This window comes from Condylura cristata, unplaced genomic scaffold (genome assembly GCF_000260355.1).
Source record: "Condylura cristata isolate star-nosed mole 26May11 unplaced genomic scaffold, ConCri1.0 scaffold00007, whole genome shotgun sequence".
Lineage (NCBI taxonomy): Eukaryota > Metazoa > Chordata > Mammalia > Eulipotyphla > Talpidae > Condylura > Condylura cristata.
Genome location: NW_004567108.1, coordinates 37,317,275 through 37,335,185, shown reverse-complemented (window position 1 = coordinate 37,335,185; position 17,911 = coordinate 37,317,275).

The window sequence follows — 17,911 nt, the reverse complement described above, 5'->3', positions numbered from 1 at the left end:
AAAAGTAGCTTCTTTTTCTCTTTATGCATTTCCTTTACATATATAGTTTGGGCATTAATCTTTTGCCTCTCTTACCATTTGCTGCCTCCAGCCCTTACTTCCCCTGTCTTCTGTCATATAACTCTTTAGAGTGAAATCCATAAATCTTTTCCTTTATAGGATGTTACTTTTTGTGACTTAAAAGAAGCTTTTTCATTCTTGTAATAGTGAGAAAATTCTATACTTTCTTCTAATTGGTTCTGACCTTAATTGTATTTTGTGTATGTGGTATGAGGGAGGAATATAGTGTAATGTTCTTCTCCTTGTTAGTCATTCCAACATCATAAATTTAAGATATGATCCTCCTCACTGATTTTTCAGTATCACTGCTGGCATAAATGACCAGTTTCTACATAAGATGACTTAATCACCTATGCTCTTTCACTGACCTATTTTTCTATTCTTTGATTTCTTTCAAGTTAATTTTCTGGCTTACAAGTAGCATGTCAGAGTCTAATCTATGCATATACTCTTATAGTTCCTACTGTCCTGACATAAGCCTAGAAGTTTGGAGAGCCCCTGACAGTTCTTCAGAAAGGCCAGCTAGAAGGCATGGGATCTCTCTGGCTTCCATGTGGGAGCTTCCGTCTGTGCTGTTGAAGGATCTAGGTGGTGTGCCTCTGCCACAGAGGGAAGACTGAGTCAAAGGAAATGAGGAAGAAGGAATGAGTCTCGGATTGTGTACCCAAGCACTCCCACTGCTGATACCATTCTCTAAAGTCTTCTGAATAAATCTTATTCATTTAGGGTGACCAAATATTCCAGATTTTTATAACACAAGCATATAAAGGAGATTTTAAAAGTCAACTCCAGAGTTCAGAGAACGAAGAGAATTTTAGATCCTTTTGCTTTTTATGAATGACTACATTGAAAGTTTTAATGATCTGTCATTTATAGTCCATTGCAGGGTTTGACTGTAATTTATATTTATATTTATGATCTAGAATCTGACCTGGGAAATTCCCTAAACATGGAGGCAGAAGATGTGAGAATGGATAAGCTTGCTGCTCACAACACCTGAAGGAAAGAAGTCCAAAAAAAGAAACGGATTCCTCACAACAGTCCTGAGTTTTGCTATAGCACATCTCTCCTCTGCCTCAGGCTGGGGCAATAAAGTAAGGAGGATAAGGCCAGGCTGGGAACAGGAATCATGGTCCCGAGCTTTGACCATCACCCAACCCAGCCATGCCATGACGGTTAGGGAAGTGAGCCATATGCTCAGTTAGTGTTAAGAAGATGACCGTCGGCAGACCTGACAAAAATATTTTTAACACAAACCAGCAGTTTTATCTTGCACATTCCATATAAGATCTGTAGAGTTTTAAAACTCTTGCAAAAATATTCCTCCATGACAGCTTCAAGGTTATACCACAGATCAATCAGAAGTTTATTTTTTAATATTTAAATGCATCTCTTTGACAGACAATTTTACTTTCCAGGCCCAGTGAAGAGTGGGGGTGAGTGAGTTGGAGACGGAATTTCTAAAGACACGCTTACTTCCTGGCTCTGTGGGTGAGGCTGCATAAGAAATGCAAAGATACTAAATACTAGAGCCAATGTTAGGGATCAGTCCTGTTTTCTGGTCATATTCCCTTGCTTTCACCCCACCCCACATGCTCCCATTTATATTTTATGAACATGGAGATATCTTTTCATCATTCAAGGAAATTTGAAAATATTTCTGATTAATAGCTTCTGATTTCTATAACTAAAGCAGTTTATTTTTCAGATTAAATATGATTAAAAAGGCAATCAACTGTATAGCAAAGAATTTTACCTTTTTTTTTTTTGAATTTTACCTTTTAAAAAGGTTTTCTCTCTCTACATTAAAGCCGGCATGCCTCTTCTGAGCTTCACCAAACAAAACAACTATTTCAAAAGGGAATAATCCAGGCTACCCATTCATTCCAAACAAGAATGAAACAGGAACCCCACCCCTTACTTGCATCCATACTGGGGTCTCCCTCCAGCACCTTTCTTCAGGTCTGTGTCTGGGACCATCTTTTAGGTGTGTTCTAACAACACGCTCCCACGTCCCCCAGTAATAACCCACCTTGGACAGCTTCCAATACTGAAATGCCACACATTGTATTATACATAATGGCAGGTCGTGTTTGTGCAGGGTACCAGGACAGTTGTTCATAAAATCGTACTTCTATTCTCCACATTTAGACTAGATTGGCATGCTCACATCAGTGGCTCTGCTTTTCTTGCTTTGTTGTGGTTGAATGTTTTAATGAAAACTCTTCCTTCTAAGAGACATCCAGCTTCATTCATGCTTTATGAAATCTATGGATGATTTTCTTGGCCTATCAAACAAGAGCTTGGATTCAATTGGCATGGTACATTTGCTAAATGAGGCTTTCCTCAAATGTCACTCATCCATTCAACAAGTATTTACTGAGCACCTTTTAGACTCCAGGCATTGTGCTTGTCTGTGAACACAATGCTGAATGAGACAGATGTACCGAGTTCTGCCTGGGAGGTTGGTAAGATCCCACCGGGGGAGACAGCAATGAGCAAATGTCTAATTTCCCTTTGTGTTAAGCAGAAGAGGAAAAAATAGGACACTTGGTTACAGAATAACACAGTAAAGAAGGTTGTCTGGGGGGCAGAACAGCTGAGAAAGGACTCCTGGAAGTGTGAAGTTGAAGTCAAGTCTAAAAAGGTGGGGATGACCTCCTCTCCAGAAGAGAAAAGGAGAGTCAGCTGCACTGCAGACACGAAGCTCCTCAAAGGGCTTGGGCCATCTCTCCTCACCATCTCTGCCCTTCCACATGGTTAACCTTCACACCAGGCCAACCCCGCCACACCAGGGAGCCGTCCTGTGCTGCACAGCTGGGTGCCTGCACCTCCGATGACCTCCATCACTGCATCTGTTTCCCACCACTTACCACTGAACCATATGCTGCGTTGCATTGTCCTCAGACGGTTGCTGCGGTTAACCTTGTGTCCCCAACAAGTCCTGCAAACCCATTGAGGACAGAAGGCACACACCCCTTTGCACCCCACACCATGTCTGCCTCAGCACTGGAGCGGAACTGACCAGGGCTACATAGAAATGTGCCAAAGACCTTAGGCTTGGCAGGGCAGGTGAATAGCCATGGCTAAGCTGCTTTTCTATCTGCATCTGCTCACATTAGACGAAATGCAAATAGATAGGCCCCATCTCTCTCTGTTCTATTTAGCATTTATATGACACCTTTCAGCACAGAGAAATGAGTAAGTGGAACCAGAAGTGGAGGGTCCATGTGCTCATCCCCCAGCTCCGCTGCAGCCAGGCATCTGGTCCCCACCTGCCCCCTCACACCCCTCCTCCCCAAAGGGCAGGCTGCCGGCACCACTGCTTTGCTTTCAGCAGAGCTCTTCCCACTGAGCCACACTCTGTTGAAAGAATGCATTGTCTGGGCTAAAGGGAGAACGGGGGTAGCACATTACAAATCTGAACTGTTAAGTGATAAATGAGCAATGAAAAGCGTCCTGACATCATTAAGGTGTTCCTGAACGCACTCTCTGCTCAGCCTCACCCACATGCAACCACATGAAGACAGAATGGCTTGTAGGGTGACCAGAGCCTGGCTAGGAGTCACCAAATTGTGGCATTCCAACCCCATGGGGTTTTTCTAGATCTGCTAACTGGTAACACAGGCATGTCATAGAAATTGTTAGATTTACATCTCTGCAAACTTTCCTATAGAGTGTGAGTCTCTTTCACCATATGAAAAAGAACTTGCCTTTTCACTGCTCCGAGTATTCCCAGTGTTTGAAACATTCCTGGGCACCACGGCTTGGGCTTGCCTCAGGTTCGGGAAGCCCACCCCCAGGCCCTTGAGGCAGGCACTTCTGGCTTGGCCCTGCGTAGAATCCATCCCCTCTCCCCCTCCCACACTCTGCCAGGACCCAGCACTGATGGGGAATCCAGGACTGACTGCCTGCTGGGTGACAGAGCAGCTTATCTGACATTTACAAGAGATGAATTTACCAGGGCCAGAAAGGGCATCCCTTTAAAATCCTTTAAAGAGCATGGCAACCCCTGGAATACTGCCTGGGGGGAAGGAGGGCCATTAAAAAAAGAATCCACGAAAACTAACCTACTAATACTATAAAATTCTAGGTTTCCGAGAAGTCAGGTGTTGGTCAGCAAATGAGTGGATGGCTTCATTTCCCCAGGGCTCCATCACTACTAATTTGCTTGCAGGAACTTTGGTCACTGGGGTAGAAGAGGGCGCATGGTCCAACTGCAGTGCATTGAGGTGACATCAGTACAAATCCCAGTTCCCGCTCTGACTAGCTGTGTGACCTTGGCCAAGTCATTTTGCATCTTAGTTTTCCTATTTGTAAACCAGGGAACCTAATGACCCCAGTCACATAAATTATGATCAAATGATGCAAATATCATGGGTTCAGCACAGGAGAGGAGCAGATAGTGACTACTTACTGCAGACCAGACCTACTTAATGTGTCACACACTGAAGTCCATGCTTTATTTAGTTCTTTAATTTAACCCCACAACTCTCAAAGGTAAGGACTGCATTTATAATCACTCGGCTTTGTTTTCCTAGGAGAAATATTTTTGTGTCAGTGGCTGTTCCTGTCTGCAATTTTCCCCTTTAAAAATTGCTCCAGGATGGGTTCTTCCTAAGGGGAAGCCTTTTCCATTAGCTAGACAGCAGGGAAATGTAAGGGCAAGACCTGACCCACCATTACCAAGAAATCAACACTGGAAGTGAGTCATCTTTCTCTCGCCACTGGGCTGGATGTGGTGATTAATGGGAGACATTTAAGATTAATACACTTTCTTTTCAGGTTTTGAAAATTAAAGCTCTTGGAAATGTGAGTCCAGAGAGGGAAGAAAAAAAAAAGAAGTAGGATAATATTCTTCTTCTAGTTCCCTGATTTCAATAAAGTTCAATTCTCTTCTGCCAACATTTAGAGAATAGCTTGTCCTGTGTCTGTCACGTTGCTTTCCTTTTCTCCCTCCTCACCTCAAAAAAAAAAACATCAGTTTCAGCCAAACAGTTATCATAGATCCTCAGCACAGAGTTCCAAGTTACCAAACGAGACAGTGGAACAATTGATTTTGCTGGCACAGGCCAAGGTAGTTGATAAGGAAGCAGCATGTGGGCCTGAACAGCTATTGTGGCTGCATTTTTTGCAAAGCCTGAGTGCCCAGCAGAGCTGGCCTGAGTCCTGAGATTCTTGAGTAAGAAAAGATACCTGAGCTTACCTCTTATCAAGGCCAATTTTCTCAAGATTCAGACTTACCCTTGCTGCCTTACCAGAACTGGTGCACCTCATCCTGAAATAAGCTCTGTGATCCAGCCTGCATGGGCACTCTTTGGCCCCAAATGTCACCACCCAGGGTAAGCCACCTAAGTAATCATGATTATTAGAGAGCCCTCTGCACTGTGCTTAAGTGCTTCTTGGCCTTCCGTGTCAGTATCAAAAGGAATGCTTAGAAGAGGGATTTGCATTGTTTGATTTAGAAGGATAAGAAAGCTAAAGCTGAGAGACATTTAGAACCTCACCTATGGTTGCACAGCTGGGTGGTGTCGGAGGCAGAATCTGAGCCCATATCCTTGTTGTAGACCCTAACAGCAATGCTTGAGAAAGAGGGGAGGACAAAGGGAAGCGCATGAAGTGAGGGAAGAGAAGGAGAAAAAAGAAGGTACAGTGCAAGACCTACACTAGGATCCAATCATTTGTCTTGACATCTGTTAAAATATGGAGGTCCTAAAAAAAAAAAAATGGAGGTCCTAATCACACACTCCCCTTCTTACTATGCTCCCTCAGTATGGTCTTCTAGCAGATAATCCTCCTTATCAAAGAGGCCAGCACATCCCTGGTTACCCCTGAGTTGTGGATTTCAGTGCCCTACCATCCAGGGGCTTGCTCAAATAAGTCAATCATGTCACATCCTCCCATGAGAACAGAGGGCACCACACCCTCCTCGGCGCAAAGTCTGCCTCCCTCTTCCTCCTTCTGTTCCCAAGTGCAAAACACATGTAACACAAGTTACTCAACCGCTTTGTCTTCATTCCTTCTCTATAATATGGTATAGATAACAGAAACTGTCTCACTGGGTGGTGGTCGTGAAAATTGTCAAGTAATCTATGTACAGCCTATTGGAGATTTCCCAGCATTTAGCAAAGTCCAGCTGTCGTTAACATCCTAAACCTTTAAGCTCTTGGGCCACTGTTTCTCCTGAAGCTACACAAAGAACTCAAATGTCTTCCCTATATGGGCCTAGCCAGCTACTTGTCTGATTTCTGCAGTGTTTTTTCCCCTTGGGATTGTTGACTACAGTGTTGCCGGGAAATATGTCTCTAAATCTTGTACACTGTACACTGTAATAACTCAGGAACTTCTTGTACACTGCACATTGTAATAACTGTCCACACCCCCAACATGGAGCTGAGGCCTTCAGTCCACTGAAACTGCCACAACTTTACATTAAAACTGCAAGAACCTTTACATCAGTGTATGACAGAGAAAGTTTCTCATTTTTCAAGCAAATAAAAATCAACACACACAATATAAAATGTATTAAGAGTTTACCTTTTTTGAGTGTTTACTATGAGACAGGCAGGAAGTATTACAAGCATTTGCATGCATTAATCATTTCATCCTCACCACAACCGTTTGGAGCAGATACAAGTCTCGCCCTAACTTTGCAGGAGAGGAAATCAAGGCGCAAACAGGTTCATCAGCTTACTTATGGTTCATAAATTCTGTTTAGCTGGTCTGGGGAAAGGGCCCAGAAGTGGATCTATTTTCCAAGCACCCCCAGTGGGGTCTCCCGGGCTGCAGGGGTGAGTTGTTTGACTGAGTCAGCATACCGATCCCATGACTGCATAATCACACATGGGTTTGCATTGTGATCTGTCCCCTACTGATGTTTGATGTCTCCACAACCAGGAGTGATGAGGTTGACTAGGAACAAGGTCTTATAATAACTTCGAATCCATTCCTTTCATACTAACACCACAGGGTGTACCCACAATAGACTCAATAAACTCGGGGGCTAAAAATATGCACACGGTGATTGCATACATTTCACGTTCAAGGCAGGCTTTACGTCAGTTCTTCCATTTATCCTGTGAGGTCTGGATTACTATTATTAATCCCATTTTATAAGTGAGGACACACATGCACAAGGAAGTTAGGGTAAAGAGTAAATGGGAGCATTTTTGTAAATAGTAAATGGCAGTATTTTGCATCAAGCACAGTCTAGAGCGCGATCTAACCCCACATAGTATAGTAGAAGGTAGGAGGAAAGGAAACAAAAAGGAGGGTGAGGAGAAGAAACCACCAACAGGAAGGTTGGGGGAAATACAGACTTCCAAGTTACAATACTTGCTGGGGCTGCAATAACAAAACCATGGGCTGGGTGACTTATACCACAGAAATTTATTGTCTCATTGTTCTGAGGCCAAAAGCCTAAGATAGAGGTCTCAGGCAATGCTGTGTCTTCTGAGACGAGGAGGAAGAAGCTAATCTAGCTGAGTTCCTTCCTAATGGTTTGCTAGCAATCTTTGGCACTTCTCTGCAAGAAACAGCATCAGCCCAATCTCTGCCTCTGTCTTGCATATGGCATCCTCCTCATGTGAGGGTCTGTCTCTTTTATAAAGATACTAATCATTGGATTAAAGCCTTTCCTCGTAGTCTCATTTTAGTTTAATTATCTCTGCTAAGGTCCTGTCTCCAAATACAGTCACATTCTGGAGTCATGGGAGTTAGGACTCTAATACATGAATCTTGGGGGTTGGGGGCTTCCCCATTCAACACCTAGAACAAGGAGGGCCACGTGGCAGGGAGGTTGCTAAGCCAGAACTCCATAGCAATGGGGAGGAAATCATTTCCTGTGATGGAAACTCGATGCCGACTGGAAAACAGTCCTGGTGTATGCAGAGTTGGGTGGGAGAAACTTCCCCAGAGACCAGGGCAGGAAAGGCCAGACTCAGGATTTCTCCAGCACCGAGGAAAAGTGAACAGTGACTGGGCAGCTCTTCCTGGCAATGCCTGGGCTCTGGATGACCTAGCCCTCTCATCAATGAAAACCAGAGGTTAGAGGGGGTGGGAAGGAACTACACAACAACAAAACACACACTAAAGAGTAACCTTATATTATCTAAAAAAGCCTCAAAATTTTTTTCAACAAGTGCTGAGTCAGGAAATTCTCCCCTACTAGCTTTTGTTGGAAACAGTTAACATTTCAACTTTATCTCCTCTTTACTTTTCAGACAGCTCCTCAGAGGTATTCAAATGCAACAATACCATCATTCAGGACTTTTGGCTCCCAGAGGACTCCCTCTGAGCCACAGCCAAAGCCAACCTACACCCTTACAGCATCCTCAGCTCCAACACCCCTGGGAGCTGATTTCCTGCAGCCCTTCCAAGCTGGGGGAGAGGCTAGGATGTCTGCTGGGCCAGTGTCAGCCGGACACTTGGCCACCAGAAGGAGCCGCTGGTGGAGCTGATGAGTGCTGAAAGCTGGATTTCCTCACAGACGGGGGCCAAGAAAAACCCAGGAGCCTCCATCAAGGGCTTTCCAGTGCCATCCGGGGACTTGAGAGTACCCTCAGGTCAGAGGACAAGGCTTCGCTCAGGGCAGGCCACACATCCCTCCCACGGTCCCATGTCCCTGTCCTCGTGAGGTCCCAGGTCACTCTGATATCGCAGCCTCTCTGTACACATGGCTATCCCTGGGTCCTATGAATCCACCATTGTCTCCTCATTGCCCTTTCTCACCTGACTGGGGTTGCCGTTATCTTCTGTACCCATCCAGTGGTCTCCTAGGGTAGGCAGGGAGAGTGTCCGGAGCATTGTGAGAAGTGTAGGTTGGTGTGACTTTCGCTGGTCACTGGACTAAATAACATGTTCTTATTAATTAGGCAGTGTTGTTCATTATTATTAATTATTAGCATTATTATTTAGGCCACTTTCCTACTGAAACCCCTTCTTTCTGGTTAAAGAAGAGGCATCTTTTAATGAAGAACAATGCATAACTAGAAAAATAGAAAAATTTCCTTCCTCACCACACTCAGCCCCAAAGGCACAACTGACTCCCTAAAGGAAACTCACAAATTTCCAGGTTGGCACCCTGTGAGCCTGAGTCTGGCAAAGTCCATCCTCCCCTATAACTGGAGTGGAATCAATGAGCCCATTGTTCTCAAGCCCGTGTTGAGAACAGTATGTACAGAAGAGCCAGTGCCAGGGGTCATCTTTGGCTACACCATCATCACGTGAGAAAAAACAGTACATCGATATACGGTGATTAGAAAAGGATACATTAATTGTCCAAACATCAAGTTGTCATGTCCTTCTCAACATGAGAGTAGAAGGAAGAGGCTGAGCCAGGAGCCTTTGTCTTTCTCAACATGAGTATAAATCCTCACTGAAGACATGGCAGAAAGGGCCAGACTCAGGATCTAAATGCCAGAGCACAGCATAGTGATCACTGCTAAGCCACGGCAGGAAAGGTTAGGGAGAATAATCATGGGCATCACTCAGACAGAACACAGCTCCCATGTGGAACTGTGTTAGCCATTCACTGTCCCGGTGGAACAAGGAGTGGAGAGCAAGTGTTTGTCAATCACTCGCTTGTGCACACCCCATGGCCAGGTCCCGTCATTCTCACCTGACAGATGACACTACAAGAAGGTAAGTGACTTGTATGCAAGGACCAGTTATCAGGTCAATATCCATTTTCTTGCAAAAAAAAAAAAAAATATGTTCAGTCCTTGAAGCTAAGGAAAAGGGAGACTGGTGTCAGGTTACTGTTAGTAGACTGTGCCAGATAGAGCCGCTGATGCGCCTGTTGGAATACAGGAGACCAGCCACTCCTTGCCCCATCACAAGCCCTTGGAGATGCCATTACCTACCCCGCCCCATACCCCAGTTCACTCTACCTTTCTGGGCCGCTTCCAACTGCAAGAAAGGCCTCATTTTGTCCGTTAAGATTTTCAAAGATTAAAAGGTCGCACCCAAGACAAAACGTCTCTCTTCCTCCACCTGACAACTTTTCCTGTAGCTGAGATGACTCCCCTTGAGTCTAAAGTGGCAAAGGAGGCAGGAATGTTCTCCCCCTTCTGACCCGTCATTCCTCCTCCCCACTTCTGGGTCCCTCTGGGGCAGACAGGGCAGAGAGGACTAGCAGGTGCCTTGGTGGTTTTGCTTGGGCATACTCGAGCAGCAATCTCTTGACTGCGTGTTTGATGTTACCAACATTCAAATGACTCTTATGAGGACCCACACAGGAGACCTCCATCTACACAATCCTGTCATATACTGGACAACAGTCTGGTGGACCTTGTGGGAAAGCTCCCTGCCCCGCTGTGCCGGGTTATTCCACTCAGCTTCCTGGTGTTAGCAGCTGGAGGCCAGCTCCGGGCTTTGGGTTCCCATCTGCTCCCAAACTCTCAGAGGTGGTGCGAACCTCCAGGGAGGTGCTGGGTGAGCCTCTGCCATCGTCTACGGCCCCACAGGGCAACCATGAGCAAGCACTGAGCCTCCCTTCCTGTGGCACCACTGCTCTCCATGAGTAGTAGGCCCACCCTGGCCTAACACTGCAGAGCCCAGGGCAGGAGGCCACATGGGGACATCAAATTCCATTAACAGCATTGTTAAATTAATTATCTTCAGGTCTCCTACTTTGACAAATACTCCCTCACTACAGTCTAGAAGGTCAGTTTGAATTCTCAGGCTTCTTGGGATTTGAGACTGAGAAGGGTGCTCCTCCCACACCCAGACTCCCTGCCCAGCAGCCTGCCTGTCCCCAGCTCCGTCCTACACCCAAAGAGCCCAGAGCACACATGCGTGGTTACCCAGGCTGCACCTCCAGAGTTAGCTCACATCCCCCCAAAACTGCTGCCCCTGCTCCCTTACCATAGCATGCTTTGGTCCAGGGCTGAACACAGTCCACCTCAGGTCAGTGGACCTCATAAGAGGTCTGAGAAGGCCAGGAAGGAGAAGGGTGTTCGGGAGACCAGGACAGCTGGAATGGGGTGGCGGGAGAGAAGGGGACTCCAGGTAGGCATGTCTCCATAAGGCAACAAACCACCCGTTCCACAGGAAGAAGCATGCCAGAATGGGTCCTGAGGGGTTCCTCTACAATGAGAATGGAGAGCAGGGACCCCTCCGCTCCCCACTGGATCCTTCTAATGAGCATTTTCGTGGCTTTCTTAGCTTGGAATAACTATGGAAGGAGAGGCCAGGTGCCACAGCCCTGCCCCCAAAGGCCCTCAGCTCATGACTCTGCCACCCCCTTTCTCTGCAGCTGTGCCCTCTGCCTATGGAATGGCCGGGGTGGTGTGGAGGGGGGCGAAAGGCCCGCCTGGGCCCTTCTGAATACACCTGGAGGAGGCTGGTGGGCTGTTCCTTGGCTGCTTTCATTAGAACAGGAGACACTTTCTGCCACTCGCCTTGGCTCCGGGTTGTCACCACAGTCCCCCACCATCCAGTGCCATCGGATTACAGAATGGATGCAGGGTACTACTGTGACGAGGATTTCCAGATAGGTGGCAGTTTCCCAGGCGCCCATTTTAACACTCGGTGAGGGGAGGAGCAGGAGAAAGTGTGGTTCACAAATGGCAGCCTTAAAAGCAGGCTCGTTGCGTGATGAAAAAATTTATAGAAACGTGTCTGCGGTGACACAGGAAGGAGACACCCAGTCCCTGCGAAGGGGAACTCTGCAAAGACTTTGGAAGAGAAAGTTGCTGCTTCCTTTAGCTCAGAGTGCATGGTGCGGCGCGGAGGCCCCGTCAGGAGGCCCTTGCCCTCCCTCACAGCACTAGCACCTGCAAGCGTCAGCACCGTCCCCGCCCCGGGGCTCCCAGAGCAGCCTCACATCCTCGGAGAAGCACCACTGTCCTGCCTGGACTTCTGCTGGCCCCGCCTGGCCTCCTGCAGACTCCTGCAGGTCTCTCTCATGGGTCCTCAGTCGGGTACCATGGCACGGAGGAGGGAACAAACAGGACTGATCTGGAGCTGAAGCCCCTGAGTTTCAGCTCTGAGTAGGTTAGTTCTCAGCTGCAAGATTGGTAGAGGTCAGTGAATGGTCTGGGTTTCAACTGGAAACTGGGGCTGGAAAGACTAACTGCTTGTCTTCCTCCATGGGAAGCTGAGTGAGCAATAGTATCGTTTGGGGACCCTAAGTTCTGAGCTACTCCTGGAACAAGAGTAAACTTTGGGTTATACCTTACTCTTTGGTTATCATTATCAAGTCTCTTAGAAACTTGACCTGTTATATTAACAGTCACAACAGTAACCACCTGAGACATCGACAGCAGCAACAACAATAATGTCATATTTGCTACTTACTACTTACCAGCCCCCCTACTAAGTGCTCAGACTCTTTGCCCCCTTCGTCACCCACACCCCCAGGAGGACCGTTACCTCCCCTCGGACTTGTTGCACTTACTCAAGGTGCCCTGTGATTGATGCTGTTTCTCAGGCACCAACCGGGGGGTCTGATCCTGTTCACCCACTGTCTCGCAGCCCAGCTAGCTCACAATGGCCTCCAGGGGCTTAGTACCACCTGCTCCCTGAGGTTGTCTGGGCTCCAGTTATTGCTGCAGAACAAGTCACCTTAAAAGGTAGTACATTAAGCCACATTCCATAACTGGAATTTTATGATTTCTCTTGTTTTCTTTGGATCAGTAATTTGGGGAGCGCTCAGCTGGGCAGTTCTGACCTGGGGTCTCTCCAGCAGTCGCAGTCAAGATATGGCGGGCGCTGGAGCGGCAGCAGCTGACCGTGCTGAAGACTAGCCCGCCGGCTCTGTCCTTCTGCAAGTGCAAGCCTCTCCACGCCTTCCCCCTGGATGTGAGCCCCTCCCAGCACGGCATCCCCCGGGAGAGCCAGCAGCCACATTCCAGGGAGCATGACAGAGCTGTGTCACCTCCTGTGACCCAGACTTGGAGGTCATAGCTTCACTTATGCTACAGTCACAAGGCTCCCCAGGTACAAAGGGAAGAAACCTAGACCCACTTCTCATGAAAGACAAGTTCAAGTTGCATTATATATATTTTTAAAACCCTGTGGATGGGAGACAGCAGCTGCATAACACGAGCTGCAACGTCTACTGAAGAGGTGGGTCCCTAGTGGAGCGCAGGGCTCCCGAGGCCGCCCCAGCGCACAGCCCCACGCCTCCATTCTGCGCCATTCTGCACTGGGCGTGCGCAGCTTCTCCTAATCTCACCTCAATTTCTCACTTGAAACTCCAACCCTGGCATTTGGAAAAGTAGGTCTCTCCCTCTGCTCCATGAACAGCCCTCCCATGGACCCTGTTCCTGAAGAGGGCCACACAGGCCAGCACCCCCTAACCTATAGCTGGCAAATGCTGAGAAGACCGCAGGTCACCCAGCTCCATCCTCTAATGTCCTCCTGCCACATCCATCCAGCCCCAGCTGGACTCACGCTCCCTGGACAGCCTTAGAGGGCTCGCGTCATGGCCCCCTCTTGGGTTGTTACTTCCTTAGAGCTCCAGCTATCCCTTGGGGTTGTCTCTCCTACCGTTCCAGATCAGCTTGGAGCTATTTATTCCACCCCATTTGTGTCACCGCATTAATGACACCCAGTAGGGATCTCCTCCACCCCCCCCCCAGAATAGCTGGGCTAGCCCTGGACCGCTCTATACCATAGAGCTCCATGTTCTATGCTCTATGACGCTGAGGCAGGACAGTCCAGGGCAGGGACAGGACACAGCTCTGCCACGTACTAGCAGTGTGAACTCCAGGCAAGTCAGCAAGCCCTCTGAACCCCTGTGACGGGGGTGGGGGTGTCTGCTGTCCTGCTCCACAGACTGATGCACAGGCTCGAGTAAGTGCACATGAAAATGGGTTCCAGACTGTAACATGTAATTGTCCTAACATGGTTTCTGCATTCTCTTCCCCGTGGCCCCAGGTGCTATGCACCCAAAATAGGCTCAACCGCAAAAACCCAAGAGGTCGTCAACTCATTTTCCTCCTTCACACCCCCTGTAGTGTGAGATGTCTGTTCTAAGAGTGCACCCCAAAGACCACAGACACAGCCACACCCAAGCTGTGTTGCCTACGAGGCAGGAAGCCTCCCCGGGCCCTATGTCCAGCCCCTGCCCTCCACCCTCCTACCGTGCTTCCTCCTGGTACGCAGGTGAGAACCAAATACCTGAGGACAAGCCAGGACAGAAGAGGGACGGCAACTATCTGCACTTGAGGTCTGTGCGAGCCCAGTTCTCCCCAAGCCTCTCACAGGTCTTTCTGGGGACAAATTCCCAAGGACGCTACATTTTCCCGCCTGGCAGGAAGGAAACCTTTCAACGGGCCCAAACTGACACTTCTGGGCTCCAGGCTTCTTTTTCTTATCCTCCTCTTTCCCACACAAGCAAAGGGGCTGCTGGCCCAGCTCTGAGACTCTGAGATCCTCCCGAGTATGAAGCGCCTGGGCTTTATTCCCAAATGCAGAAATGCCAAGAGGGTGGGGGGTGGAGGTTGCAGGAAAAAAGATGGTAGAATTGTTTATCTTTTGTGAAAACCCAGAGGGCAGAAACCATTCAAGATTACACTGGTGCCATGCTGCCAGGGGTGGGGTGGCAGGAGGTGAACCTGCCTCCCAGGCCAACTTCCAAGCTTCTGAGGACTTGTGTCTAACTCCTTAAAGTTGCTGCAGGACAGGAAGAATGAGTGACAGTGTCTCCCCTTGCCCATCTTTATTTCCTCCTGTGAACAACCTCTCCTCCTGCCCTCCCTACCCAGAGGAGCCATCTGGGGCTAAGCAGAGGTTCATGGGAAGCAGCTGGGGTGGCTGGATACTCGGTTAACGAAAGGGACCCTGGGAGAAGCTGATTCAACTGGAGCCACTTGGCTGAATATTGGGCAGTGGTGGGTGGACTGGGTGGGAGGAGGAAGAGGAGAGGAAAGCAGACAGGGAGAGATCCAAAACCAGTGAGTAGGTCTGGAGCAGTGGTCTGGAAATGGTACACAAAGAAACGGCCAAAGTACACAAGACAGGGAGAAAGTGAAGAGCCTGCCCCCGAGAAGTGAGAGTAGAGAGGAGAAAAAGAGACTGGAGAGGGGCGGGAGGGAGGAAGAAGAGAGGAGGAGGCCACAGGCTGGAGAAAAAGAAAGTGCTAGAAATGACAGATGACAAAAACCTAAGAAAGACACTGGGATGGGAGGAATTCAAAAGATATATGACATGAAGTAACGCAGGGAGAGAGAAGAAGAGAAACCCCCGCATTCTAAAGGGGTCATCGTGCCCTCAAGATGTTTTTACAATATGTAAGTTAAAAACCAAACACTCCATCCAAAAGATTGACTCACTAATAGTAAGTTCCTAATGTGACCCCCAAAACAGAGCCAGTTTGCACAATCCCTCCTTGAATTTCACCCTTTGCTACCTTCATGCCTCTCCTAGGCCTGGCCCTGTTACAGAACCTCAGGGCTTTCGATGCTATTTGCACATCAGAATTTCCAGGGCAACTGAGAGCACCCATGCCTGGGCCCTGCTGGCCCCGTCCAAGCCAACTGACCAGTGAGGACACAGGCAGGGCTACAGACCACCCCCAGCGCCGGTCAGGTATAGTCAGTGTTAAAATCACCAGTACAGCTGCAGGGACAGTGAGCGGATTCACCAGAACAGGCAGATCAATGAAGTACACTGGGCGAGATAGGAGAGGTCTTCAGCACCATGTGGGTCACCTCCAGGGGTGGGGATCAAACTCCCACCGAGGTGGCTAAGGCTTGCTTGCAGTGCTGCGCTTTATCCCATTGCACCACCAGGGAGGGCCCCCATGAACATATTGTTTCTAAGGGAAAACACATTCAGATTTCAACTTCAGATGCCAAGCCCAAACCAGCCCCCTCACCCTGTACCTCACCCACCCACATATCCAAAGGCTTATGGAGCCAGTGATGGTGGGTGCCCAAAGAGCCCCAGCTTTGCCCTCTGGGATCCCACTGCAGGGGGACCATACCGTCCTCAACACTCGACACGGGAGTGTGGAAAACATCTCATAACTTGAGTGTTTACAAGTCAGGGAGTTCTTATTTGAGTTTGGTTGAAGCTAGAAGGATAAAGGTGTGGGGAAATGTGTCAGCAATAAATAACAGAGAGATGGGAGCTCTATTAAAAGAAAATCATGGTAAAACCTTTGCATTAATAAATAAAGAAGACACAGGCCTGGAAACAAAACTGAAATGTGGCTTAACAATTCCATACTAGGAAATCTGCCATGCCAAGACATCAGGAAAGTTGGTTCTTAAAGTTGTGTTAACTTATGTCGTTGCTGCCAGACATAATGAGATCGTTCCCATCAGACAAATGCAGCCACTTCTCCTGGGGAGAAGGGAAGAAGAGCAGGCGCGGAAATTCTGGATCTGTGGGGCCACTGAGGGGTTTCCAGAGGCTGTCCTAGGTCTACACATCCCACCAGTGACCACAGCTGGAGCACAGGGTCCCCGTCCCACTTCTTGTGGGTCCCTGGACATGAGCTCAGAGGAAGCAGGATGCTGCTTGTGAAAAACACCCGGAGAGACAGTTGGCAGCAGCACAAAGCTTCGTGAAATCCTTAAAGCCAACAAGATAGAACAGAACAGGCCAGAGGGTACAGCCAGAAACCTGTTGTTTCTTCACCTCTTCCAGCATCACACAATATAAAGTTAATCTAATCACTGAGTTACACAAGCACCAGCCCAGGGAGGATTATGTAAATGGCCCGTGCCTGATGGCAGGGCAGGCTCCCCTTAACCCCTCCCAAAGAGGCTCCCCAGTCAGCAAATGGGTCGGACAGGGAATACCTTGCTGTGCCTTCCTCATTTGAATTCCTTTGAGGCAGGCTCTGCAGTCATGGGATCAGAGACCTTCACGAGTTCCCCCAGATTGGGGAACACAAGGGAGGAAGGTACCCAGCAGCCCTGCCAGGAGACAACTGGGACATAGCCGGGATACAGGATACAGCATCCTCAGGCAGAGCAGTAATTCCAGGCCCCAGTCTCCATCAGAAGCATCAGAAGCTAGGAACTCTGTTCTGAACAGAGGGACGAGGAACAGAGGCCCCAGCATGTTTGGCTTCCATGGCGCTCGTCCACCTACCCCATGGCCTCCTTGCCGCATCTGCTTACTTGTCCCCTTGCAGTGTGCCCCAGTATGGCTTCTGTACAACTATAGAATCTTGCATTCAAAGAACAACTTGAAAATGTAGCAGCTGAATGCTTCGGTTAATGGCCACCAATATGAAGCTTTCTTCTTGGGCAGAAATCCCACTGCCACCTCTCACTGGCTGCCTTTGAGTCACTCAATCAGGCACCATCCTCTGGCCTCAGCTGCTAAAGCCAGGGAGGAAGGAGCAGCGAGGTGGGACAAGAGAGGCTGCATTGTGTGAAGCACAGCAACCCCAGCATGAAGATTCCCTGCGGCTCTCTGGGGAGAGGGTACAGACTGTAGGCGTGCGAGCCCCACCTCCAGGGCAACCTCAGCCTACCCTGCTACTCCCTGCACAGACTTATGATGTGAGTGCTCCTAGCAGCACACTAAAACTAGCACGAGCAAAATGGACACAGGAAAGCAATGCATGCCTGTGAGAGAAAGAAGTCACTGCCTTCTGGTGCCGAATATCGGCGATTCCGCATTCACGCAGTGTCCATGGTTGAAAAACACCGTGGTGAGGTTGAATCAGATGCAAAGGGGAGAAAAATAGACTCTTGAAAATAACGGCCGACAGTGATCTGGCTGTGGCTCGGTGTGCAGCAGGCTCTCCCTCCTCTGACATCCTGGCTTTGCCGTGAGACCGGATGGGGACCCTGTTGGAGGCCACCCCAAGCGCTTGCAGCCCTCTGTCCTTGGACCACCACTGCAGAAGTCAAAAGAAATTTTGCCAACTTCCCTCACAGCT